General features: G+C 35.2%; 1 long non-coding RNA gene across 1 annotated transcript in view; it reads left to right on the top strand.

The window, feature by feature from the left end:
* The first annotated feature begins 7,482 nt into the window (after positions 1 to 7,482).
* The window catches only part of LOC140002587 (uncharacterized), a 46,837-nt gene continuing 26,327 nt past the window's right edge, over positions 7,483 to 27,992 (top strand). Inside the window, exon 1 of the long non-coding RNA XR_011809547.1 lies at positions 7,483 to 7,569. This is a non-coding gene — a long non-coding RNA (uncharacterized lncRNA). The remainder of the gene's footprint in view (positions 7,570 to 27,992) is intronic.

A 27,992-nucleotide genomic window follows, 5' to 3' on the forward strand; every position in this document is an offset into this window, starting at 1 on the left:
GCTAACTCTGTAATATTGTTCCTTGCTGTGAATCCTAAATGTGAGAGGCATTTTTCCACCCCGATAGGTCCTAATTCCTTTGGGGGATGAAACCACAACACTTCCCACAGTTTCATCAGCATTTCTCACAGAACATGCTTCTATCTGCTCAACATGTTGCCAGTCAGTACCTAGCTGTGTTTGTGCATGTTTAGCAAGCACAGACCGTGTAGTCAAAGACTAATGACTATGTGCGACCTACTTCTTTCCACTCTTTCCAACACCAGTTTAGCACCTCTGGATTGCAGGTTTTCTGAGACGTTCTTAAGTTTAGATGCCATAACAGTCTGAAAAAGTACAGCCCAAAGTACCTAACTAGGTGTTGGGAATTCCACTATCAAGTAGGAAATCTAAATTATGCCACTGTAAGGCTGAACATAAACAGTTCTTGAAAATATATCTTAATATCCCTTGAAGAAATTGTTGGCATTGCAAGACTTCACAAGGTTGTATCAAATTATACCTCTTTTTCCATGTTTAGATTCTAGAAAATATAATTAAATATGAGTTTCTGATACTGTTATTATCTCACAGAAAGCATTTCAATAAGATTCTTCAGCATGGAAAGCTGAATCTGACCCTTTACAGTATGATATAATATTTGATTATTTGATTACTGCAGCTCTTACACTTCTCTACCCCTCCAGATTTTTAAACTCTTAGTGCAGAAGACCTATTGTAGTGGGTTGAAGTCCACTAATTGAAACGCGAATATATTAGCTCATTTACTACTATTTCAAGTATTCAAAATGACATTAAGATAATAATGTTACTGGACATTCTGGCTAAGTCTAAGCACGGATGTAGAAAATAGTGGACTCATGAATTGATTAATGTGGCAGCAGCCTGCAGGTATTGAATTAGAATGCCTTTAAGATGGGCTTAAGTTACTGCAATTTGCACTGTCCCAGAACTCACCTTTTTTTTTTTTTTTTTTTTTCCTAATGTTAATACATTATATTGCATTTTTAGCTAACATTTTTCTAAATAACCATCCTGCCAATACTAATGCTAATCATTGTTTATTTTACTTTTTTGTTTATATGCACACACATGCTTCTCCTTCATTTTTTTCTCCCTCTTAAAAACACATACACATAAGTACAGAAACCCATAATTGTTACACATGGAATTTTACTATCAAGAGATACAAGTACAAATCTATGCTAATGGCAAGCACCCATTGCAAGTCACTGTCTCCATGATACATCTTACTAAGAACTCTGGCATATCCCCCCAATGGATCATTCCTGAGCTCTTTTGTCTGAGAAGTCAGGGCCAGCCCTCTCCCCAGCAAACGTACCAGAGATATTCTTTGTTCTGCTGGAGAAGACCCAGTGAGATGCTCCAAAACTGGTTAACAGCACGTGTTTCAACTTAATTTATCAATATGTAGCTTAATGCATAAAAGACTCCCTTTCAATGTTTTCCTTGGCTCACATTTCCTTTTCAGCTACTTATTTTCACACTATTTAGTCAAATTCCCTACCATCTCCTAAATTTGAGTCCTAGGTTGATTAGAGTTAATCTCTTTGGTCTTCTCTGAGAGTTCAGAAATGTTCTTTTCAGTCACAACAAAGTTTCCCTTTTCCAACAAAAGTAAAGCTAGCCTCTTTCCCCTCTTTCTGAATCCAATTTTAAATTATCTCCTTGCTTCTAATTTTCAAAGTGGGATTAGCAGTTCTTGTTGTGAGCTCACCAACTATTAGTTACTTGGAAAATGAAAGAGATACAAATTCTGATAAATATGATAGACTTCTCAAGCTAAATGTAACAAAGTACGGTGATGCTAAAGTACAGCTTTAGTACTAACTTAGTACTAAGTTCAAATTTAAGATTTCCAAAACCTTATCACCTGATGTAAACTTTGAAGATGCCAAGTGTTTATGTGTGGAGTGCTGACCTGAGTTTTCACAGTGATTCACAGTATGGTGACAATACGAAATTAATTCCCCTGGTATGAACAAATTAAGTGCTTTTTTTATTGCATCAGAGGTAGCTCCGTGTTGTAAACATTTTCACACCAATGCATCTCAGCCCTGTACAAATGATGTGTATAGTCCTTCCCCCAGACTCACTTTCATTATTCTGTCAATTTTCTGACTGGAACTGATTACCTGTTTCTATTCTTGTCAATACTTGTCTCATTATTTAATCATAATAAATAATCACTTAAGCTGGGACTTAGATTTTTTCAGTTAGCTTAAGACCAAGACAATGACTCCATCCATCCAGACTGTCTGTCTCTGTATGTGTCTCTATTCAACAGGTGCCCCTTTATTTAACCTGGGTTCTCCACTTCAGTTTTCTATGTACAAAAATGTCTATTCTGGAGAGATAATAGGAAGTCTTCACTTAGTGTAATCCTGTCTGACTGGACAGTCACCTAAGTTCTTAAATGCTACATAGCACAAAAAGCTGGGACTACATGGAACTTGATCTGATGATGTCATGATGAGGACAACTTTTTTAAAATAAACAAACAAACAAACAAACATAAAATTTATGTTTTAGAAACTCCAAGAAATTAGAGACTGAGATTCTAGACATAGATATCTGAACAAAACATTTAGGGCTAGTATACTAATTCCTATAAGATCAAAAGGATTTGATGAACTCCTTAAAAAAAAAAAAAAATACAGCCACTGTACAGTCAGAAATTGAAGAATCATGAGATTAGGCTAGAGAAAAGGCTAGAGAAAAGTTGGTTCTATCCCAGAAATTAGGACAGTATTTGGGAATGGGGTTTATATGTAGAATTTGTATCATCAGTCCCTAGATAGTTTAAGTAATCTTTTAGAATAAACAACATGAAGAAAGAATAAGATACCACAAGTTATATATATATATAAAAAAAAAAAAAAAAAAAAAAAAAAAAAAAGAACATTTAAGAGAATATAATACAGCTATCTAGATAAGGTTCACTGTTGTATTGTGACTGTGGCTGCAGGTTGGAATTCCTGTGTTAAAGAAGAAAGGAACCTGTTTTAATAAATTTCATTCTGCTTGCACAGGATAATGGGATAAATTAAGAAAAAGAATGAACAGAAATAAGAGCCCTGGCATACCGTGTGTATTAAAAACATAGTCTAATATGATATTTTCTCTCAGCCTAATTACAATTCTGTCTTGTTATTTTCTTTTTGTTAGGTGATGGAGGTCTGGAATGAAAGTGTTAGGGGGAGCAGGTGATAATACAAGAGACTCTTAACCTTGAAACTTTCTGAATAATTTGCTTTTCACTCTTGGCTGCTTAACATTAGTGCAGTACAATTATGAAGATGTAAACATTGCAAGGTCACATGGCACACAGCCTGTCACAATGAGTTAAACTTGAGTAGCAAATTCCCCAAGCAACCACGGAGAGAGAATGAGCTGCCTCATCAGGAATTCAACTGTGTCAGTTTAGGGAGAACACAGGATGGGAGGGGTTGATCTATCAAGATCAGACATGACCCTAACCAGCCTTCTGTTTTCCACTTTCATTCAGGCAGTGGAAGCAGAGTCAGATGATCTCAGTAAGAGAGAGCACGGAACATACTTTGATGTGTATATAAATATTATTGAAATACTTTTTTGCTGCATTTTGCTTGTTTTAAATGGCTATCAATTACTCAAAGAAGCAACTTGACTGGAGAATAGAGCATTTAATTGTTTTGTTTTCAAACCATTAGCAAATTTGAGGTGAGGTATACTGCAAATTTGATGGACCGCTAAGCTGTGTGCATTCAGGGTACTTCATTACCATGTTAACCTTGCTTCTCCTTTTTCTCTGACAGAAGACAAGGATTTTTAACTGAGAGAGAATAGGTAGTACCGATGAGTAAAAGTAATTTGGACTTTCAGTGATATTTCTGTATTATAATTTAAAAATCTATGTAATGAGCACTTTGCTGAATATACTTAAGTACACAGAAACTGTACCAGATATTTTGAGCAATTCTTTACCTCATACTCTGTAAGTAAGTTTTCAAGTATATATTAGAAATAGTGTCTTTCTTACCTTGTTTGAGAAAAAAATGATTCTCATCTCATTTAATGTTGGTACCATGTCAAGGTAACTTCAATGACTTCATTAAGGTCTCATTAAAGACAGTGGTATGCAAATAACACATTAGTAAAAATAAAATAATAATTAAGAAAGAAAAATGCTTGGGTGGGGGGGATGACATTTTTTCATTACTGTTTTTAAAATGCTTTTTCCTATCTAGATTATTTCAGCATAGCACACACACACACTCCTTCTTTCCTTCTCCATTTGTCTCTTTATTTATATGCCTGTACATATATTGTCAGCATATACATAACCTGGTTAGCTATAGCTTAAAATTGCCATTTTGCCTGAGCTATCCAACTCACAAAACAGCAATAAATTTTGTATAAACATGTCATGAAAATATGCAGTCATAATGGTAAACATCTTGGTAAAGTAAGCTGAAATTTTATGTTGCATCTATTGTTATATTTGTTCTAATTTTATTGTGGCTTACAAAGCAAAGCAAAATTTTAGACTATAAAAATCAAAATTCAGCCATAATTTCTGAATAAAAGGGTACTTACTTCCTTAGTTTAATAATTTTCAATATAATCAAACTGCTGTTTGGAGATATTTAAGAGGTGACAAAATGTCAGATGAAAGCCTCTCAAAACAGCAAGTAATCATACTTAAGAAGGTGTGTGTTTCTCCTTTAATTAACAAGAGTTGGGTTTATTGTGTTTTGTAGTATCTCTGCAACTGAACTGTGCATTGTTCTAGGAATAAAATGCAATTACTGATAGTGAGAGTGAACATGAAGCTGGATAAAAGATGGAGAGGAGAGGAGAGGAGAGGAGAGGAGAGGAGAGGAGAGGAGAGGAGAGGAGAGGAGAGGAGAGGAGAGGAGAGGAGAGGAGAGGAGAGGAGAGGAGAGGAGAGGAGAGGAGAGGAGAGGAGAGGAGAGGAGAGGAGAGGAGAGGAGAGGAGAGGAGAGGAGAGGAGAGGAGAGGAGAGGAGAGGAATTTCAAAATTATTACCTATATTATTGTAAGAAAATAATAAACAGCCAGAGTAACAGAAGTGAATCAGCTGAGTAGTTCTCCTTGTTTTTTACTCAATAGTGTTTTCTGGGGGGAAAAAAAAAGTCATAATATTGTGTTGTGAAAATTGTCTGTTACCTTAGCATCATTACTGCAGTTAGAATACGTAGTGTATCTTCTGGTAAAGTGAAGCTCCATCACACACACAAAAAAAGACATTTTTTAAAGTGAAATGTTAATGCACTCAAACATCTTGAGGTCCCTTCCAACCCCTACAGTTCTGTGATTCTGTGATCTTGGCTTCATGAAGTTTATATTCACTTCCAGAGAGATTTCCAAAGGGATACAATTTTCTGTCTTGATAATCCAGGCAAATCAGCTTCATCTCTGTGCCATGATGTTTCTAAGATCACTGGATCTGGAATGGAGCCAACAAGCAGTGGTACATAGAAGCCAAGAGATCTTCACTGAACAAAGATACTGAACAAGTTATCAAATGGGTCTGCATTAAATCTAGGGATCATGGAAACCCACAAAATCCAAGCCTGAGTGGTTCATATGGCAGCCTTTGTCATTTTTTGGCATGATGATAAGAGAGAAGAGCAGGGAAGAAGGGAAAGCTGATGCAGAGTGAAATTAGTATGTTTGTCACTTTCAAAGCATGTCAGCCATGATTCTGAACAGAAAGTCAGCTGCAGAGCCTGGGAAGCCCATTACTTACCAGAAATGTCCAGCCCTGGTGTTTTTATGCCAATTTTTATTAGTATTTCTATTCATAAGGAATTACAATTTGGGGAATTTTCTTCCTGTGGGGACAAACATGAGGCCCTGAACACCAATAAATAAAAAGCTCCCCTTTATCTTTCACAAACTGGAAGCTTCACTTTTCAGCAAGCTATCATTATGATTGTTACATAGCCATGATGGTTCTAGTGATGCTTTTTTGTCTTCCACAGCAAGCCACTATAAAGACAGGCAAGTGGAAGAAAAAGGTTATTTTCCATCAATTTACTGTTGTTCAGAAGAACACTAAAACAGCTTCAGCTGTCCAGAAATGTCCAGAAAAATGCATGTGAATTTTATCATTACAAATTAATTATTTTTTCTAAGACATTTCAGACAAATGAATTTCTTGTTGTCTATGGAATCACATATATATGTATATATATATGTGTGTGTGAAACAAAACTAAACTTTAGCTTCTGAATTCTGTAATAATTTGGGCTCTCCTCCAGACTTGATGTACTAACACTTAGCATTGCCTTTCTTGGTGCATTGCTGCTATGTTTTGTGTGTGGTGTTTTTATTTTATTATTATTATTATTATTATTTTTAAGTCTTCTTACTTGATTTTCTTACTTATGCTGTGCCTGGCTATACCATCACTCTGTTTCAAAACAGAGAAAGGAGCAACCTCAATAAAGACACTGAATTAGTGATAGTTGCAGGATAGGGCATCTCAGCCCAGCATAGACTATTGTATATAACTAGAACAGAACACTTCAAAATAAAATTTTGAAGTGTTATGGTCATAATTTTTAGGAATAGATGTTCCACTGCTTTTAATAACAGTGACCAATTTATGCATGGAATTATATGTTATTCACATAACATCAGCAATAATCAAAGTTATCAATAGTCTATATGGGAAAGTAAGTCCAATTGTTCACAGTGAGTAGCTGACTTTAATTGATAGATATGTTAACATAATTTATGATTAATCACTTATATCACTTATTCCAAACATTTATTGACTAAAAAGCATGGAACTTTTGTGAAAAATAGATATGTCTTTGCAGACATTTTGCAAACAAATTAATGGTTTAATCTGTTAACTGGTCCAGAGAAAGTGAGAGGATGTTTTCTGCTTTAAAGAAAGTAACACTTTTATTCACAAGCCCGCTTAAGGAATAAATTGATGCTTTTAGACTGAATTAAATATAACTTTTAGTTTGGATTTTACCATAATAAACTTGGTAAGTATTACTGTTAGAACAGGAGGACTTAAACTATACTACTGAGAGCATTCCACCTCCCCTTTTAATAAAACTGTATTTTGTGAGTTTAATGTGAGAAAAGAGGAGAGAGAATAGGAAATATACATTTTATAATATATGGCATTCAAAAGATAAACTGGCTTAAATGGCTCAGAACTACAACTTTGTGTAAGACCAGAAGGAAGCAATGCATTTTTAATGTACTTTTTGATGCTATACTCTATACATCAACTTTTAAGCTTTTATTTATTGTTTATTTATTTATTCTAGCAAATGAGAGAAAACATCCCCTTAAGTTATATGAGAAACCACTAAAACATATTCAGCCTTGGAATACTCTAAAAAAAAAAAAAAAAAAAAAAAAAAAAAAAAAAAAAAAGAGTTCTGGGTTACAACAGAGCAGTTTCCAAGCCAAGGCCTGACTAATACTCTAATACTTACCTAATGGAATATGCTGTGTTCATACTATTTTTACTGAAAAAAAGACAGCTCACTGCTCAATCCTACCGTCCCTCTGGTAAGTCTATTTCACTTATCGCATAAAAGATGTTGATAGAGATTCTTGTAATGTCTATTTATTCCTAATTTATTAATTTAAACACCTCTTTTCTAGTTCTAACCTGAAATAGACCATCCAGTTTAATTTTAAACTAAACCTTAACCAGTTTAAATGATTCAGTCACATCAGAAACCTGTTCCTGTAATAGGTGCAGGGTGTCTAAACCCCCTTGGGATGATCTTATACTTCTGATAACTTGCTTGCACTACTGTGAAATAAAACAAAGGCAAGAACCTTTATATGTCATAGGACAGATGGCTCTGGGACTGGACACTGTCACAGTGGAGTGACAGGGAGTGTGAGCTCTTGGTCAGCAGCTGCCAGGATCTCATTATACTGCCTGGGCCCCCAACAAGCAATTGTACAGTTCTGTGGAGTGAAGAAGACTCAAAATGTACCCCATATAGACCTAAAGACTGGTGCTGATATCAAGGAGTGGTCATTGCAATTTTCTAATTGTACTGGATCAGGTATAAGGACAGTCTCTGAGTGCAGTTATTTTTGCCACTGACTTCAGATGTTAGTGCCTAATATACCTAATATGTCATGGTAGGAGCTGACCAGATCCAAGTAAGACCAGTGGTCAAAGAAGCTTGAACTGTTCTCAACCTACGTTCCTAAAGGGAAGTAGCATTCCTAAAGTTACAGTGGCTTTGTAACAGAAAGTACAGGAAGAATGCAATGGAAAGGTAAAGGTCACAGCCAGAGACTCAATGCTTTTCAGATGAATCATTGAGATATAGAATGTAATAATATTTCTTATTCTGCATTTTCTCCCTGTCCCTCCTGCATTTCGCAGACTGTAATGAAGAAGCAGTAAGGCCTCTCATATTTTTGCCTTTAATCAGGTACAGAAGGCATACTTTTCTGTAAAAAAAGAAATCACAAATCTAGGCTCCAGAGGTTAAGAAGTTTTATTTATTTATTTATTTATTTATTTTGGATCAATAAACATATTCTAAGCAGTGGAAGGCACAATGCCACCTTATTTCAGACTGACTCATCATCTTAGACATTACTGTGTATAAATGTTGCTGTATGGCTTGGAGATTGAAACTGTTGTCACGTCTAATCAGCATGAAATGAAGGCAGCGGAGTTCGCATCAATGTACTTGCATATCCAAATATTACGCAAAGGAGTCTGAATCCAGACAGCCATCTCTTGTTTGGGTGGACAAGAATACCTTTTGCTTTTCTTTGAAGCTAATGTAAGCAACTAAAAAATGTTTTGTCTTTCCTGAGTATCTCACTATCTAGCTGCAAGTAGGTAATCTTACACTAAGACATGGGCTTTTCTAGTAAGTTCTGGTGGACTTACAGGCAGACATTTTTGATTTCAAACTTTATTAATTGTGGGTTCTACTATAGGTTTTTAACAACTGATCTCAAGTTAAATCAAGTAGTTCAATTTGTTTCCTATACAGTTTATTGTTATAAATTTCTCAATAAGAAAGTGTTGCTATATATATTATTTTAATAGTCCCTGTTACTTGTCCAAATGCTTTCTTTGAAAGGACTGTGAGGTTTTAGGCATCAAGAAATCTAGGAGCAAATGGACTTTATACAGTTTCTAGATTGATTATAACAATATAACAGTATATTGTTATCTGAAGGGTCTTTAGCCTTTCTGTTAGGAAGCTCTTGATTTCTGCCTATCTTTTCATGAGTCTTAAAACCCTTATAGATCAATATTTTCCAAAAATATATTCCTACTTGTAGTCACTGAATGATATGTATCAGTGTTCCCAGGAAGAAAGCACAGGACTGTAGGTTTGGTGTTGCAATAGCAGTATAAATGTTATTGGCTATTGCCCAGTTTCTCTCTAGTCTGGTTATTTCATGCAGTGAAGGTTGTCTTGTTCTGTAAATGCAGTCAGACACAAATAAAATTGCCAAACCAGCTATGGTTTACGTCAATGCTTTGAATTTGCTTCTGTCACTATTCACTAACAATGTAACAGTAGCTGAGACCAGATGCTCAAATAAACAAGTGGCAAAGAACAGCTCATAAGTTATTTCAGACTTGATTAGTTTACATTCATCTTCTTGCTGAAATCCTTTGGGCTTCATCTGCTTATATCTAATTAAAGAAAAAGGAACTGACTAGGAGAATGAGGTTTGGGAGGTGGTTTAGTTTAAAATTATAATTACCGCCAATACTAGCTTCATATTACTTAGCTAAGATTAATTGACATTTCCTGGGGCCATTTACACTATAGGTTTAATTCTGATGCTAAGCTTTTCTCTAAGCTTGTCTCTAGCTTGCCAAAATTACCCAGTATGTTAGCTCAAATTCAGGCTACTTCTCCATGTTTATTTCATTATCTAGCTCAAGGTGCAGTTTCAGATAACAAGAAACTTTTCCTGTGTTTGAAACTATATATTTTTGCAAGAACACTTAAGTAATACTGAAAAAATGGTGATAAAATTTTTCAGAGAAATGTTTCTGATATAGCTCATCAATGCTTAATTTACAAAGAAACCACTACTTAGCCAGCCACTTAAGTAACTTGCTTTTCAAATTCTAAGCAGTCATATTACATGTTTGATTAGAACAGTATACTGTCAATAAATAACTTGAAATATAGCTCTATAGAGCAATAAAATTCTATCCAAAATTCCATAGCACATGAGAAAGCTCCTAAAACTACATAGCCATTTTACCTGAAGAGATCTCAGTTTAACTTGGTGCTTTTCAGATAAGTGAGTTTCAGTTTTATCATTTTCAGTGTTTTCTTAGGATTAGGGAGGCAGGTCCAAACAGCCACCATCATACAGTAGCAACACTTCACTGATTTGATTCCAGAAATTAACCTAACAGAGTTTCATCAACAGTTAAAGCAGATTTTTATCTTCACAGTCAAAAAGAATTTGCAAGTATCCTAAAAATACTGTATTGTGTTCCATTATCACTACTTTCAATTCTGTAATGACTGAAGGCTATAGCATTTCTAATATCTTTTTTTTTTTTTTTTTTTTTTTTTTAATGCACAATGTTTTCTATTTGCCTTTTTCATTCTCTATTTTTCGCTCTCTCTATTTTTGGGGCTATCCATGTGTTATTTAATTTCTACTTACATTTATTTTATTCTAGTTAGAATTTATTTTGAGTTTGGTCAAACATATCTTTATCTTGAAGCAGCAATTAGTTGTATACATTATCTTTTTGTACTTCTCTTTGTATGCTTTGATACAACATGCAGTGAGGAATCTGTCAGCAAGCAGTCATCTCTGACATATATTTTTCTTTTTTTCTGAGAAAGATCAATTTTATTATTGGTTTTATTTTCCATATATAAGCACTTTCTTTTCTTTGGTGATATATCATAGAGTCATAGAATCATAGAATATCCTGAGTTGGAAGGGACCCTTAAGGATCATCAAGTCCAACTCTTGACACCGCACAGGTCTACCCAAAAGTTCAGACCATGTGACTAAGTGCACAGTCCAATCTCTTCTTAAATTCAGACAGGCTCGGTGCAGTGACCACTTCCCTGGGGAGCCTGTTCCAGTGTGCAACCACCCTCTCTGTGAAGAACCCCCTCCTTATGTCAAGCCTAAATTTCCCCTGCCTCAGCTTAACCCCGTTCCCGCGGGTCCTGTCGCTGGTGTTAATGGAGAAAAGGTCTCCTGCCTCTCGACACCCCCTTACGAGGAAGTTGTAGACTGCGATGATATATCTTACTTATCTATTAATATTTTTTCAGTCAAAATTCCTTTGACTTGAGTTATAAAGATTTTAAATGCTATATAAACAAAGGTGATTTTGGTGTATAGAACTACATGTATATGTTTCTGGTTTAGAGGTGATTAAGTATAAATAACAAAATAGTTTCTTTTGCTACTTTTGAGATTCTTTGGATTATATATATAAAAAAAAAAAAAAAGCAATTTGAAACTATGTTCTCAACTCATTTACTGAGAGGCAGCAACATTAATTCTTGTTCTAATAACATCTTTTCAAAAGAAATGCATTTGCTTTTTGAGTATGCTGAGTTCAAAAAGGAAGCTTCTCAGAAATTTTGTTTAGCAAATTAGAAATTCTGCATACTTGAAGTCCTTTTTAAACATTGTTGAAAGGTGCATAGGTGAAAGGTCCACACCTTTACTTCCTTTTCCTATTTTCTCCTACAATCAAAATTGCTTATTTATGTCTATATGAGATTATGAGGTTTTCAACATCAAATATACTTTTAATGCCAGGCTCTGATGACTCAGTATTTCCAGCCACAGAAAACTATGCTAATATGAGACACAATCTAAATAATGTATTGACTTTTATTTAACTTAATGTCCTGCGTTACATACAATAACATTTTTTTTTCCTCTAGTCAAGTGCTCATAGTTTGAACATAATTCAAAATTCAAATTACATTTATATAAAACAGTCCTAGATCAAGAATAACATTGGACACTGTTAAAGGAACCAGAATTAGAATAGAAGGTTTGACTAAAATACAATACAATTTGAACAAGCTGTAAAATCAGGACAAGTCTTTATAACAGAATAGCGTGAACAGAGCATACACACTCAGAGATAAAGAATAATGATTGAGATGGGTAAAGGAAGCAATTTTGGCAAAGAGATACCTTATTTCCACAGGCATAAAAGTTCACCATCTTGCCAAACTGGGGAAGCCAAAATAAATTACAGTAAACTCTCTGATATTCTTTCTAGCCAGATGTTTACCTAAAATCAAAGACTGATGTCCTATTTTTTTCTCCTCCACACATTATTTCTGCTTTTCAGAGAGAGGGAGTCCCCCAAATTATATCACTTTTATCTCCCTGTTCTTTCTCTATAATAAGTCCCCCACATTACTTGTTAGGAATTCAACCTAATGTATTCAGCAAAGCTTCCATGACAAATATGTATATCATATCAGCCTTGAAAGCTTGGGAAAGGATTTGATGTTGTTGTTGTTGTTATTATGCTTTGTTTTAAATAAAAACAGTCTTAATCATGAACCTTTCTCTTTCTGATTTAGAAGTGTCTCAGTGAGAATTATCAGGGGATGGTAGACTAATTTCAAGTCCAAACCATACAGAAGTTGGGAACAAAGAAAATACTTTTGACTATATCCTTTAATAAAATAAATTCTTTAGTCCATTCAATTGTTTTCATATCTTAAAATGAAAGGCTTGTGTTCAACAAGGTTCATCTGGCTTACACCTATACATCAGTTTAAACCTGTTTGAAATGTGTTATCATGTTTCCAGGGCTGCTTGAGTTGCCTTAGGACAAAAAGTTCCAGCAATCCAGACAGCCTCTGAAAATGTAGTCTTAAAAGTATGCTAAATAATGGATTATTTCAAATTTTATAGCAATATGACAGATATTATTTGGAGTGCTCTCCACTTTGGCACACTGTTAAGTTGTGCCAAAGCATCCTATGTTTTCCTTTTGTTTTCCTAATGTAACAGTTATTTTCAGAATTAACATTTTTTAAATTATAGTATTCATGCTACTTGACAGGTGCCATGAAAAAAAAAAAAAAAAAAAAAAAAAGGAGAAAAGGATGTGTCTTGCTAAGAAAAGACAAGTCTTTTCTTAAATGCATTACTTATACACTTAAAAGTATTCTGCTTCCTTCTAGCCCAATTACATCATCCACACCTACATCATCTCCCCACATACGTTATTTAATTATTTTGTTGACTTTCTCTGCCATCCTCTAATTTTGTACTCTTCCTAGTATTTAAATACCTAGCTCTAAATGTGGCAGTTTTAGTAGGATCAGCAGAGCCAAAGCTAAGCTAAAACAAAACAAACAAAAAGAGCCTTGCAAGATTCAATTACTTTTCTCACAGATACCGCACTTTTTTTTCATACACTGTTAAAATCTGCTCAGCCCATTGACTATAACTGGTATTGTCATGTCAAAGACAAAAATAAGATGCAGTTGTGCAGAAATTGTATGTTCTGCTACAATTGTATGGGTCATTTCTTATCCATATGTATACTTTCAGCACCTGGGGAAAATGTGAAAGAATGGACTGCATAGGCCTAAGATGACAGAATGTAAAAAACAGACTCCTTTTAAAAGAAGGGAGAAGAAATAAACGAGGATATAGTTTCAGTCTGTGGAAGCCAGGAACTACAAGCAGTCCTCTTAAATAAAGGAAAGAGATTGTCCTGATTGCAATTTCATATATAGGAGAAACAACTAAAACAGATCGCTAATGTATCAATTTCTTTTGGAAGTATCACTCAAAATCTTATACAGGTGGTATGATGTGTCTTTTTTTTTCTACTGACTATGGAATAACTGTAGAAATCTGCAAAATTATACAGCTTTTGCTAGAAGATCACAAACTGAATCAGTTGTTTTTAGGTCAAGCTCCAGGATTTTAATGTGTGTGCGTGTAGGTTTGCTCTTCAGTGAGATATCCACAAGATACTAGGTAGTTAAAATTCAGAAGGCAAGTGTCTAAGGACCATTTGAAATTCCCAGATGAAGTCTCCATGAGTATTAAAGGGATCTAAAAAAACTACCCTGTCTCATAATTCTTTCAATTTTGAAATATTTCTAGGTAGCAAGTATCTTTTAAAAAGGTTGGGGGCTTTTTTTCATGCGGTGATCAGATGAATTAAAAAATATATCATAAGATTTTATCACATCACTCATGTCCAGGTCAGATGTTGGTTTTGACGGTAAAATAAAATGTTTTTAAAATTAAATGAAAACTGTTTTAAATCCCTCGTCGCTGCTAGAATGTATGAGCATTGAACTGAAAGAAAAGCAACCTTATTATATAGGAATAGCTTAATAATGTGTTTAAATGCACAGTATATGGCCTTGTGGCCTTGTGGGTAAGTTTATCTTCAAATCAACAGCATACAGAATTATATCTTTGAGTAAAAGCAAGTACTGACAGTCCAGTAACTCACAAGCAGAGGGCAAGAAGGCTTCCAAACTCCTCCAGAACTACGTTACTGAGAAGCTTGGTGAGGAGAATATGTCTTTCCTCCATAATCTCACTTTGATGGTATCAAATATGGTTTGGATTGCTTAAAATGAGCCTCTGACAACATTCTGTTTACAAATATCTTAAATCTAAGGATGTTTAAAGATGTATGGGCATAACTTCAGAGGCAAAATCCAAATGCCATAATATAGGGGACTTATTTTACCTAGCTCCAAATAATCATAGGCAGCTGCTTATGTCCTGTTGAAATCTGTATTTATATAACCATTAAAGAAGACCTCTAAGAAAGCTGCCTCCTACTTATCTTCCATCTGCAGAACCATAATACAGATAGTGAAAGCTGTATCACACAAGACCTGTTGACATTACTTGCAGCCACAGCACATTAAAAATTCACTAATAACTTGCTGTTATGGCTTTACCTGACTTGAGGGCAAAGTGTGATGCTGTTCTCAGCATTGATGCTAATGAATTATTTTTGGGAAAAAAGTCTTAACCTATAAATCATAGTGATATCAGCTAAAAGTCCACAAGCAGGATAAGTCTGAGTTTTGGGGAGATCATGAGATCAGAAGCAGAGATTTTCCCAGGAGACTACTAAGATCTAAGAACTCAAAAACTGCACAGGACCTATGGGGCAGATGGAGAGAGACTGTTACATACCTAGGAAGAGGGTAGTTGCTACTGGACAGCAACTGAGAACAATCATTGTTTTTATTTATTTTTTACTAATAGCCTGATAATAGCAGGCCAAACAAACCGTTCTTTATCTAATTGCCTGCACTGGTAAAATAGGATTTGAACTGTAGCCATTAGATTGCTGAAACTTGGTGTTTGGCAACTGAATGAGTAGGAAGCTCTAATAGAAAATATGGTCTCTTAAACAAAAATGATTCCTGAAAAGTTTCTTGTAGAAGAAAAAACAGGGAACTACTGACAAATACTTTATTCTGATCCATGCTACATATGGAAAACAGCTTTTTATCATCGTATACTGTCTGTGTAAGATCACGTTAACATATTTCAGTTGTGTTTCTCATCTGAATCTCTGTTTAAAGTAAATGTCAGCATCTGCTGTTGTCTTTATTGCTAGTTAGGGCTAAATTTATTTATTTATTTATTTATTTATTTATTTTCCTTGCTCTGAAAAAATAAAATAAAATTAACCTTTTATTGTAAGCAATTTTGTTTGTCTGATTGAAGAAAGTTCTAGACTTCTCAGATGTGCACAAAGCTGACTTTTTTTTTTGTTTGTTTGTTTGTTTTGGTGGTTTTTAGTGATTAATCTTCAACCTAGCAAATTCAATTTCCTAATTTCAAGCAAATCAGCATTTATTGAATGTAAACAGTCAAACCACTGTAAACACAGTAAGAATTGTTCAAGATTTTGTTTCCTCTATTTCAACTGGCTGTGATAGAAATTTTGCTTTTTTGAAGCTATGGACTTGAATGGGTTTTCTAATCTAATGTCCAACTCCTGTCTAACTTCTTGACAGTAACTTTTTGTTTGAATCCATCCAAATTTATAGTAAGAGCATAAGCATTGTAAAATTTATTTTATTATTATTATTATTATTATTTTATTTTATTTTTGTAATATTTCTTAGGATCATTGGTCTTGGAATAAAACCCCATTGGTGTCCAAACAAACAGACAAAAGGTAGATTTTTCTATATCCTGGAAAGATTATGCTTCTATATTTGTGTCCTTATCTTGAACACTGTCTGAATTTCTTGTCTTTCCTAGTTTTAAGAAAGAGCTGTTCAGCCTGGAAAAGGGATAGTTAAGCAAGTAATGGATCTCTATAAAATCATGAATAATATAATGAGGTATAATATAGATCAACACTCACTGCCTACTCAAAAGAGCTAGAACATATTGAAAGAAAAAAAATTGTCAAGGTAAAGGTGGAAAAAGCAGGTTGTGTGGTGTGTGTAGTTAGGCTATGAGTGATGTTGTAGTGATGTTTGACTATTTCAAAAACATGAGAAAGAAAAGCATGAGAAAAAATATCTCCTAGGGTTATTGAACACAACAGTGAATAACTGTGAGCACTATGACACCCCACCCATTATGGACTTCGCAATTCACCAGCTGCTGTGGGGATATTGAAAAAAATATTGCTACAGCCTATCTACTCTTCCTGAGGTATCTATTATTATTAATATTCCTGTTGGAAAAAGAAGATGTAGCTAGATGGACCTTTTTGATCTGACCTGGAATAGCTGTCCTTTTATATTATTTTCTATTTATATTATGCTGTATCATCATAGAGTTAAGCACTTTGTTGGGAAAACAATCCAGTATTGGTTAGCATCATGTATAGATGATCTCTCTCTAGAAATATATGAGTAAATGTGCCACAGTCTACTGTTGATGTAGATATATGGGCACACTGAGTAAACTGTGCTTTGCCAATTGCCAGTAAGTAGCACTGGATCATGAGAATAAGGAGCATTTGTTCTCCTTCATAGTTCCCACATCCATATTACAACTCTATTCAAAAAAAATATTATCTCATTTCAACTACAGTGTTAATGGGTTCCTTTTTCCTCACAATATTGGATTAATCTCACTGAAATGCAGTCATATTAATATGAAAATCACACTAGCCTTTTGAGAGGCATGACATCTCAGGTAGTACAACAATTTCTGTTCCATATATGTTTAGGAAGAAGGCCTTTATAATACAACATTTTCCTCCTGGTGTATGTAATATACTGTAGCTGAGTGGGAAATATTTATGCATGTGATAAACAGATCTGGTTGCCTGCATGTATATCTGTTGAAGACCTATGAAGTTTATGAAGTGCTGTTAGCAAAAGGGTAATTACAACACTGTTTTCTTTTACAGGCTTGTTTTAAATAGTATTAAATCTCAACACATTTCATAATGGAAGAAAAAGATAAAGTTTCATTCCTTTATAGAGAAAAGGGATATTTTTTCTAGAGCAACTCTTTTCAAGTTTATCTTCACAAAGGGTATATGTAACTTTCTGTGTAGAGGAACTTATGCACTCAGCTGTTTTGCATAGCCAATACCATATATACCCATAGATGCATTAAATTATAGGAAATTTTTGGAATGATGAACTACTCTGGGTATTTGGTTTATAAACTGGAATCATTTGCTTGGGTACTAACAGGCTATATTGTACTGAAATCAAACCACGTGTTTTGAATAAACTTATGGTAACTGGGCTGTTTTTCATGGCACCTATCTAGTCATGAATATATTTGTAATTGTCATAAGTCTTTTCCCACAGCTGAAACTGTAGTCATTTAAATCAGATAGGTATTTCTGCAATCTGAAGCGCTTCATTATTACAGGAGAAAAATAGCAGGGAGTAGTGATTGCAGTATCCAGTCAAAATTCTATTTTTCCACTTCTATTTAATATATATTTTCTCCAAAAAAAATAAAAAAATAAAAAAAATTATCTCAGGACTTAGTAGCAGCCTTTTTCAATCCATGCACAACAATGAGAGTTTCTTGTGTCTTGTTTGTTAGCAGAAATCTGAGGACTTTCCAGATATGACTGCATTTGTTCCATCTATTTGCAGTAATATTGCCTCATAGCATAAGGAAGATAATTAACGACATGGGAAAAATAAAGCCAAAATTAAAAAATGTCTGTGTGTTTGCCTGTACATTATCCTCTGAGGACGAGTTCAGTTGCATTTACATCTATATATCCATCCATATACAGCAGAATAGTCATAAATACTCAGCCAAGAATAATAATGTTCAAAGAAAATGTTCAAGAAAAGAAGGAAACATGAAATTCCAGGAGAAAGACTTTTTCCCTTAACTTGTACCCCTTTTTGGCACTGAGCACATTTATTTATGGCCCTTTGGACCACGGTACTCCTGCATTAGGATCACATGAAAGCTTTGCAGTTTGCATTGTGTTATCTTAGCTTTTGGTGTGGCTAACGTGATAATGTGATACACCAAAATAAAATAAAAAATAAAAATTAAAAAATAATAAAAATTAATATATATATATAAAATATAAAAAATGAAGATTGCTGAACAGACAAGAGATGAATACAAAATCTCCCTTTGTGCCTTCAACATTGTCTTATTTCAAAAGCTATCTCAACTTTTCTCATGTTTGAAGAAAATCTTTCATCTTTCTGAAATTCCTGTTACAGTCTAAATTAGAAAAAGAAATAAATAAGAAAAAATCCCTAATGAGAATATGTAAAATGTAATAAATGTAATTTTCTGGCAGAATATTCTACTTGTATATTACTGAAACAAGCTTTTTTTTTTATTGGTAACTACTTCAGAAATTTGAGGAGGAACTAAGAGATTTTAAGACCTAAAGACAGATAACTGTACTCTTAAAGATCCATAGAAAATCCCAGCCTATATATCATTTTCTATGATATATATAAATATATCCATATATCTTTTACTCCTTCTCTATAATTATATTCAAGTCAAAGAAGAGACTGCATAGGGGTTCATGAGAAAGTGTTAAGTATACGCCTGTTTCTATAAACAACTGAGGCAAAACATTGCTTGAATCTGGCTGGGAAATAAGTATCAGCTTATCTTTGAATCTTGGAGCTACATCTACCAGTGCAACCCAGACCTCTTCCATCATTCTGATGATATTTTGTCCATAAAACTCTTTCAGAATTAGTCTGGTGGAATAGAAGTCTGATTCTGGCACAAAATTTGGCAGGACTAGCTCTGGCAGCATCAGAAAATCTTCCCCAATCATACTGGAGAAAAACAAAACAAACCAAACAAACAAAAAAACATATGTGATATAAATTGAGAACAGATTAACTGCAAGTTAAATACACGTGTCAGCAAGTGACATTTCTTAACTTGAAAAGTTGTGCAGCTGGCAGTACAAGCCCTATATTTGAGCTATATTTTATTAATGCTAATGACATTCTTGAATAGCTAGGGCTATGAATTATAAAATCCAGAATACTTGTGCATTAACCAAAACTAATAACACCTCTGATATTAGCCAGATATTCTATCTATTCAGAAGAATACTTGCAGCTGAAGATGGAAATGCTTTCATAGATCCATAGAAAAACAAAAATTAATATTTAGCATGGGAAAAGGAAATGGAACTGTATAACAAATTACCACATATGTAATAAAATGTACTGGAATATATACTGCACAGGACAGAGTTACAACTAACAGTTTGGTTTAAATTAAAAATGCTGGGTAACTAGACTTCACTGTACTGATGCCTTAACAAATGTGTACCTAGCATTTTCCCATTTGCTGTTTTATCTGAATAAATTAAATCAACATTATGATTTTGATATATAGTTTTTGGCTTAAGGGTCTAGGTTGCCTGTATAAAAGGAAAACTTTTGCAGAGTTTCTGATGAACGACAGAATCACAGAACTGTAGGGGGTTGGAAGGGACCTCTTGATCATTGGGTCCAACCCCTCTGCCAAAGCAGGTTCCTCAGAGCAGGCTGCCCAGGTAGGCGTCCAGACAGGCCTTGAACATCTCCAGAGAAGGAGACTCCACAACCTCCCCTGTCACCTTGTTCCAGTGCTCTGTCCACCCTTACCATGAAGTTCTTTCGTATGTCAGTGCAGAACTGCCTGTGTTCTAACTTGCAGCCATTGCCCCTCATCCTGTCCCCAACAAAGAGTACAGGAATATCCAGTAAGGGATGGAAAAGAGTAGAGGATTTTTATGATGATCCCTCCCATACATACATTATTCTCTGATGTAATGTCTGTGCAATGAGCGTGCATAATTTATGTCAGGATTTATAGAATCAAGTAATCTGGAAGGAACTTCCAGAAGCCATACAGGCCAACCTCCTGTTCAAAGGGTCTTAAAACGTTACTCATGGCCTTGTCCAGTTGAGTTCTTAATATCTACACCGATGGAGATTTGACAGTCTTTCCAGGCAATCTGTTCCAATGACTGACTATCACTGGGGGCACTGTGGTGAAGGAATTCCTAATTTGTACTCAGAATTTACTTTCTTGCAACTTCTGTCCATTGCTTCTCATGGTGTCATTGTTCATCTCTGAGAAAGGTTTGTGTCTGCCTTCTCCACACTATTCCATTAAATAGCTGTAGGCTTCCTTGAACCTTCTTCTCTTAAGGCTGAGCAATGGCAGTTCCCTTGGCCGTCCTTGTGTGCCAAGAGCTTCAGGTCCCTGTCCATCCTGGCAGTCCTATTGTAGGGTATTCTTGTCAAGACTATGTCTTGTGGGGTTTGGGAATATTTTCTAACTCCTAACACTGGATATGCACTCTGGTGACACCATAATAAAACATGAAGGCAAGACATGGGCATAACCTCATTTTTCTCTCCTTCTTTCTGCAGTAACAAACTGTCCTGGTTTCAGTTAGAACAGAATTAATTTTCTTCCTAGTAGCTGGTGGAATGCTGTGTTTTGGCTTAGGATGAGAAGAGTGCTGATAACACCTCGATGTTTTAATTGTTGCAGAGCAGTGCTTATACCAAGCCAAGGACATCTCAGCCTTTTGCTCTGTCCTGCCAACAGGCCTGCTGGGGGTACAGTAAGAGCTGGGAGGGGACAGACCCAGGACAGGTGACCCAAACTAGCCAAAGGGGTATTCCATACCATCTGACGTCATGCTAAACAATATATAGGGGTGGCTAGCCGGGGGGAGGGGGCCGGACTGCTCGGGGTTAGGCTGGGCATCGGTCAGCGGGTGGTAAGCAATTGCATTGTGCATCACTTGTTTGTACAGACTATTATTAGTAGTACTATTATCACCATTGTATTATTATTATTATTTTATTATTATTGTTATTATTATTTTCCTGTCTTATTAAACTGTCTTTATCTCAACTCACGGGCTTCACTTTCCATTTCTCTCCCCCGTCACAGAGAGGAAGGGGGGAGGGTGACTGAACGGCTGCGTGGTGTTTAGCTGCCGGCCGGGTTAAACCACGACACAAACCTTGATGTAGATGTCAGGAAGAAATTACTGTGTGTTTGAGCAGGGTGGTATTACAGTTTTCATTATGGGAAACAGCTGCACAAAAATCTAGCTGTACCTGTCTCAATTAAAGTTGTTAACAGTTTATTTTGTCAAGAATACTTCTGAAGCTTAATTTTACTCCTATTTACTATGTGATTTTCACAATTCTTATGCCCAAAGTACACATTTAATTTAAGAATGTGAAATGTTTTGTTGGTCTTAACATTGTATACATATGTATATATATTATTTTATTTTATTTTATTTTATTTTATTTTATTTTATTTTATTTTATTTTATTTTATTTTAATTTTATTTTATTTTATTTTATTTTATTTTCCTGAATGGGCACTAAGAAATTCAAGGATTATTGATTTAGAACTTTAAGGTTTACCCAAAATGTGCTGCACTGCAATTTACCCATGAATAACTCCTAATGAACTTAAATGTGATCAAACCACATTTCAGATTTTTGTGCATCTTTGCCTTCAGATACTTTGGGGTTGCAAGCACTCGGAGATTTCAAATAACAGATACTAAAATGCCAGGTGTAATTTGCATTTTGTCATTTTCCTTCATATTTTGCCTATTGGGCTTGAAAAAAATAATCAATCTGCATGGAATCCTTCTGAAAGCAAATTATTCTGTCTAAAAGTAATGAAAAGAGGCTTTAAATGGTTTCTGGTGTTTGTTTTTTGTTTTGTTTTGTTTTGTTTTGTTTTTTAGAAATGTCTCTCATTTTTCAATAAGTATTTGTTTGTTTGTTTTTAAAAGAAAAATAAGAGCCATTTGCCTCAGTAGACGTAATTATATAGAGGAAATATACACAGCTCATTAGGATGAGGAAATAAATTATTATTTTTTTTCTATCATTACTATTAAGAGTACTGTAATTATAGTGTATATATATATATATGTAACAATAGAAGTATGAACCCATGCCTATTGAAGGCTCTTACACATATTTGGCAAAGAATGGTTGGTTAGGGGCCCATAACGATTATGTATCTTCTAGAGCTTGCAAAAATGACAACTTCAGAAGATTCTTTTTGTGGGAGCAAGAGTAACTTGTAACTATTTCCTAGATTTAGGATTTCCATCATCAAGAATCCTACTTCAGCTTCAGTTCAGATCCCATGAGAGCTTTTCTATCCGGGACTGTCTGGAACAATAACAACTAGTCCCATAAAATGTATGTTTTAGGTCATTTCTAACCATCTCTACAACACTTGTCAGTTTCAAAGAAGCAAGGGACATGCTCTGCTATTTCCATGAACCTCTGTACCTCTTGCTCAGTTTTTTTTGATGACAGAAGCTATGCGACAATTCAGTAGTGTGAAATATGTACTTGTGACAGGTAAAATAAGTATCATGAATTGATTCTTAGTGAGATTCATCTGGATACAAAAAGTGTGAGGACTTTTCTACTCACGTAGAAGAAAAGATTTCCAAAAACTGTGCGGGATGATGTTTACAGCACAGCTCTTTTGAATAGACTTTGAGACCTCTTGGGAGTCAATTGGGTCTTTAGGGGAATACTGTATATGCAGAGTGGAGTTCTGTATATCATTCAATGTAAACATTTAATTTCTGATTCAGGTCACATTCATGAGTTTTTCCTGGGGCAACAGCACACATATTAGGGTTACTGATCTAAGAGTTAGTTGTCAGGGCAGAAACCAAAGGTATGCTTCTGTTGAATATCAACAGTTAAGACATACCACCTTCACTTGTACCTGTGTACTCTCCCCAAGAGAAACTATAGTCTTGCCACCTTCTGGCTAAAACATAAGATATTATTGAGAGATGTGAACAGATTTGTCTCATCTGGACAGTGTATTGTTATGTTATGTGATAAGCTGTTCAGAGACAGATTCTAAATGGAGGATATTGAAAACACGCCACAGGATGCTCCTCAACATAATATATATTTAAAAAAAATAATCTTGAAGACAAGTCCTAATGGACAAACAAAATATACACACATATGCTGCCAAAGAATATGCGTATATATATATTTATTTATTTATTTGTTTATTTATTTTTCACATGCTTCTCCCAGCCTCCTTCTCCCACATGTGTAAAACTTAAATGTTACCATTTTGGCATTTTGCCCAAAGAAGCATGACCCATCACCTACAACGCATGCAGAAAATCATGAAAACTGAATCATAGCATTCTTTTTCCTGATGCAACTGCCAATAAGGACATTGGCAACTTAAAAAAACTTCTGAAGGTAAGTTCAAGATTCAGAAACATAGCAATGATATTCAGATGAAATAAATTAACAGAATTTGTTGAAAAAAAAATCTAAACATATTTTATATCATATAGCCATAAAAAGGAAACAATGGGTAGGGGGCCTCACATTGTAATATGGAATGATGAAGAAATTCCTTTGCACCACTAAAAATGTAATCATATAGGTGAATCTAGCTGTCCATGTATTAAAAGAATTATCTCAATATCTTTTCCTGCCAAAAGTTTCATTTTGGCAACTGCTCTGGGTCCAAGTTTACCACCACATGCAGTTTGGATTACTGCTCTATAGCAATGGGTCATCCTTTATTTTCTTTCACTGTAGCTTCTTTTATTGAATATTTACTTTAAACTTACTTATTTCCAGTTAGTAAGTCACAGTTTACGTGCTGCTTAAAATCATTGAAGATGGGCAGCTCATGCATGAGTAACCAGATGAATAACACCCACAAAATCATAAAGAAAAAATGCTGTGCAGGTATGATACTTATTCTTCAAATGCCTACCATATTTAAATGCCTGTTTTAGGATCCTTGAAACAACATAAAATTAGATTTGTCTAGGGGATGTATACAGTAAGACATATATCTTAGTAAAGTTATCCAGAAAAATCTCTTTATCCCCAGATTAGGATATACAAATGTGTGAATTTATTTGAAAATCTAAATTATGTATGCTTATCATAACTCTGATTTCTTCCTAACACACAAAAGATATTACGTAATAAAGTTTTGTATTTTCTCCAAGAGACATCAGCCAAATATTTTTAAATTATGTATGCTGTTCATTCTTATCTAATTTATTTTCTCTTCCAGTTAACTTGGCCTGTTTCTGACAAGTTCCAGAGCTGTGACGGTGTCTTATATCCTATCAGCAACATGTAGTAACCTTGGCCCACAGTCTTCCCATCACTATATACATGTACATAATATGCCTAATGTCTTAACATTAAATGACCAGTCCTAAAATGGATGCATTGTTGCTCCAGTTTCTGTTCAACAGGAAGAATGAGGAACATTCACAGCATGATTCAGATCTAACCAGTAAGCTGCCATCTGAATCTGCTCATTTCTCTCCATTAAGAATGCAGACAGCCTACAGCAATTGTGCTCTTAATTTAGTCATGTACATTAAAGCGGCTAAGTAGAATGAATATAGGCCATGATGTCTAAGTCCCTACATACTTCATTAATGTTCTACACATGGGGGAACTTTACAATTTCACCCTTTAAATTACAAATCCATGTTAAAAAAGAGAAAATATTGTTTGCTTATGAATGTGGGATTTGTATGTGTGCTTATTTCTAGGAAATAGCTCTCATATACATAAAGAACAAGCATATCACTTTATGATTACACTTGTAGATACAAGTTAAGGAAACTAATGTTGTAACTACATTATGTTGCGCTCAAGGGACATTCACACTTATATGGAATTTTTTGATCTTCAATTAAAATTTATCTCCTCAATGTATATAAATATCTGAGGGGTGAGGGACAGAAGGATGTAGCCAACCTCTTCTCAGTGGTTTGTGGGGATAGGACAAGGGGCAATGGCTGCAAGTTAGAACACAGGCAGTTCTGCACTGACATACGAAAGAACTTCTCCGCAGTGAGGGTGACGGAGCATTGGAACAGGTTGCCTAGGGAGGTTGTGGAGTCTCCTTCTCTGGAGATATTCAAGGCCTGTCTGGACGCCTACCTGGGCAGCCTGCTCTGAGGATCCTGCTTTGGCAGAGGGGTTGGACTTGATGATCTTTCGAGGTCCCTTCCAACCCCTACAGTTCTGTGATTCTGTGATTCTGTGATTCTGTGAAAAGATCATGCTATCTAAGATGAGCTCTATTTATTTTACAGCTGACCATAACTAAAAACTAAAAGCCAATATTTATATATCAAATGCTTAATATTTTCATACTCCATGGACTAAGACATTTACGTATGTCTTAAAACATGTAAGCCATGGAGAGATGATCCAAGGTCAAAGTAACACAAAATATAGGTTACATGCCTCTGTTTATCACAGGAGATCACAGTAGGAGTCGTTTATTAGTAACGCTTGTTTTGAGCTTTTATTGATTGACCCATATATCAGTGAGATGTATAAAGTCATCATCAGTGTGTTTATAAGGCTGTATAAATGCATGCAAAAATACCTGCTGCTGCTTCTTGTCTGGTGTTTGCCCCAGTATGTTAATGGATTAATCAGTCCATTCTGCATATATTAAAGGCTTTACTGCAATTATCCTAAGTGTCATTTTAGGGTTGGATGAGAAATTTTATAGAATCTATGAGAAATCAAGCCAAGCAGCATGTCTGACTGTCATGAAAGTTCGCAACTATCACAGAAAATGCCTTGATATTCTGTCATGGATTTCTCCTGTTAATCAAAATGCTCAGCTAAATATTCTATAGAGTCTGACCTGGTTGAGGTTTTGTTTAACTCTTCATTCAGTCAAATGACATTTGGAAGATTTGCTTCTGGGTTATGCTTTGGGTTTCAATGTAAGGGATGGAAGCATCCATATATTTAGGACGTGACTGGTATCAAATCGCTTAAGTAACTGTTAAAAAACTTTTTGAAATCAAGTGATGGAAATACTACATGATAACTTATCTCATAGTCATCATCATCTCTCAGAAGTACTAGCAGTTCAGCAAATCATAAAAAGATTGAAATTGTCTCTTGGGAAACAGCTAAATACTGAGTCTCTTTTTGGTCAGTCTGGCCTGATTTAATAGTCTTTTAAGTTCATGTCAAACCTGTTGTTGGGGATGTTTTCAGTCATGTGTTCATGAGAGACAATGAGAGATACAAGTACTGGAAAAAAGAATCTGTGGACGCAACTGGCAACTGTGAAACAACCCCAGCAACTGCTGTGCAGCTGAAGATTTACAAGCCCTACTCTAACAATAGAAGTCCTATGCACCTAGATCTTGAGTTTCCTAGCTCTTGAGCTCCTGATCAAGAAATGTCAAAGTTACACTGCTACCACTTAGACTACTGTTTTCTATGTGCCCAGATCAATGGTGAAATAACTTAGTTCTCTAGAGCTGCCTTGTTTCTTTTTGCCTGAAAAATACACAAGATAATGCTCTGTAGAATTTGAACACAGTGCTCAACTACCAGAAAGTGATATCTAATCATTTGACAGCAACGTGTGCAAGCCAGCAATAGTGTGTATCACTAGCAAAATGCTGCTAAGCATTATGACCTAGACAATTGATTCTCTGACTTTTTAACTGAGCTTTCTTTCCTGTAATAACTTGATTTTCCTAAATAGACATGAAATAGACATGATCCTTCCCACCCTTACCACTTCCATTGCAGGCCAAACACATCACCACATCACCACTCTCAGTCATTGTCCTGTTCCTGCAATTCAGATTCCAGTTACTTTGAATATAATACTCTTCTTGGTTGATTTTTTTCTCCTTTTCCAACATCTGCACCTCAAATCCTTACATCCCAAGTTTCTTACACTGCAGCTCTCACTGCTGATAGCCTTTGTACCCTCATTGTTTGCTGTTCACTCTCTCAACTAGATCCTTGTATCCACAGCCAGTCATCCCTTAAGCTGTCCTTTCATCTTTACGTTGTTCCAACATCTTCACGCACGTTAACTAACAACAATGGTCCATTCATCATACCTGAGCTTTTTCAAGTGCATTCACTGAAATCTGTTTCTCATAAATTAACCTGGCTTAAAACTGTATTTAGAGAGGAGGCAGTCAGAAGGAGGAGAATCCTACCTAGCTGACAGCCACAATATGCATACTGTGAACTGAAGGCAAATTTTGTCCCCACTTCCCTCCTGTACTTTCTCTGGGTCATTCTTCATGTACTCACCTAGGAGGTGAAGGAAGAGGCAAAGGCTATTTGGAGTTTTTCTTACAATGCTTTCCTTTCTTTCTTCCCTCCCACTGAGGGAAGTTCCTGATCCTCTCGAAGTCTTTTATTTTCTCATGCATTTCTATGTGAACGGGGCACTGGGCAACTATAGGATCTCTGAATTTTTAAGACAGAAATTTCACATACTCTTCTGCCTGTTTCCCTTCCCTGTGCTTGGGGCTATTAGCACTTTAGACATATGGTATTTAGAAAGACTTGCTTTATTCTATGCTTTTAGAACAATAGGGCTCAAGTCCCATACAAGGGTTTAGGTGAAGTACAAATAACAAGTGATGATATTGTCACGATATTTTAGAATGATTTAATTACTGGTGAACA

The sequence above is a fragment of the Anas platyrhynchos genome, chromosome 5 (assembly GCF_047663525.1).
Source record: "Anas platyrhynchos isolate ZD024472 breed Pekin duck chromosome 5, IASCAAS_PekinDuck_T2T, whole genome shotgun sequence".
NCBI classification, from domain to species: Eukaryota; Metazoa; Chordata; class Aves; order Anseriformes; family Anatidae; genus Anas; species Anas platyrhynchos.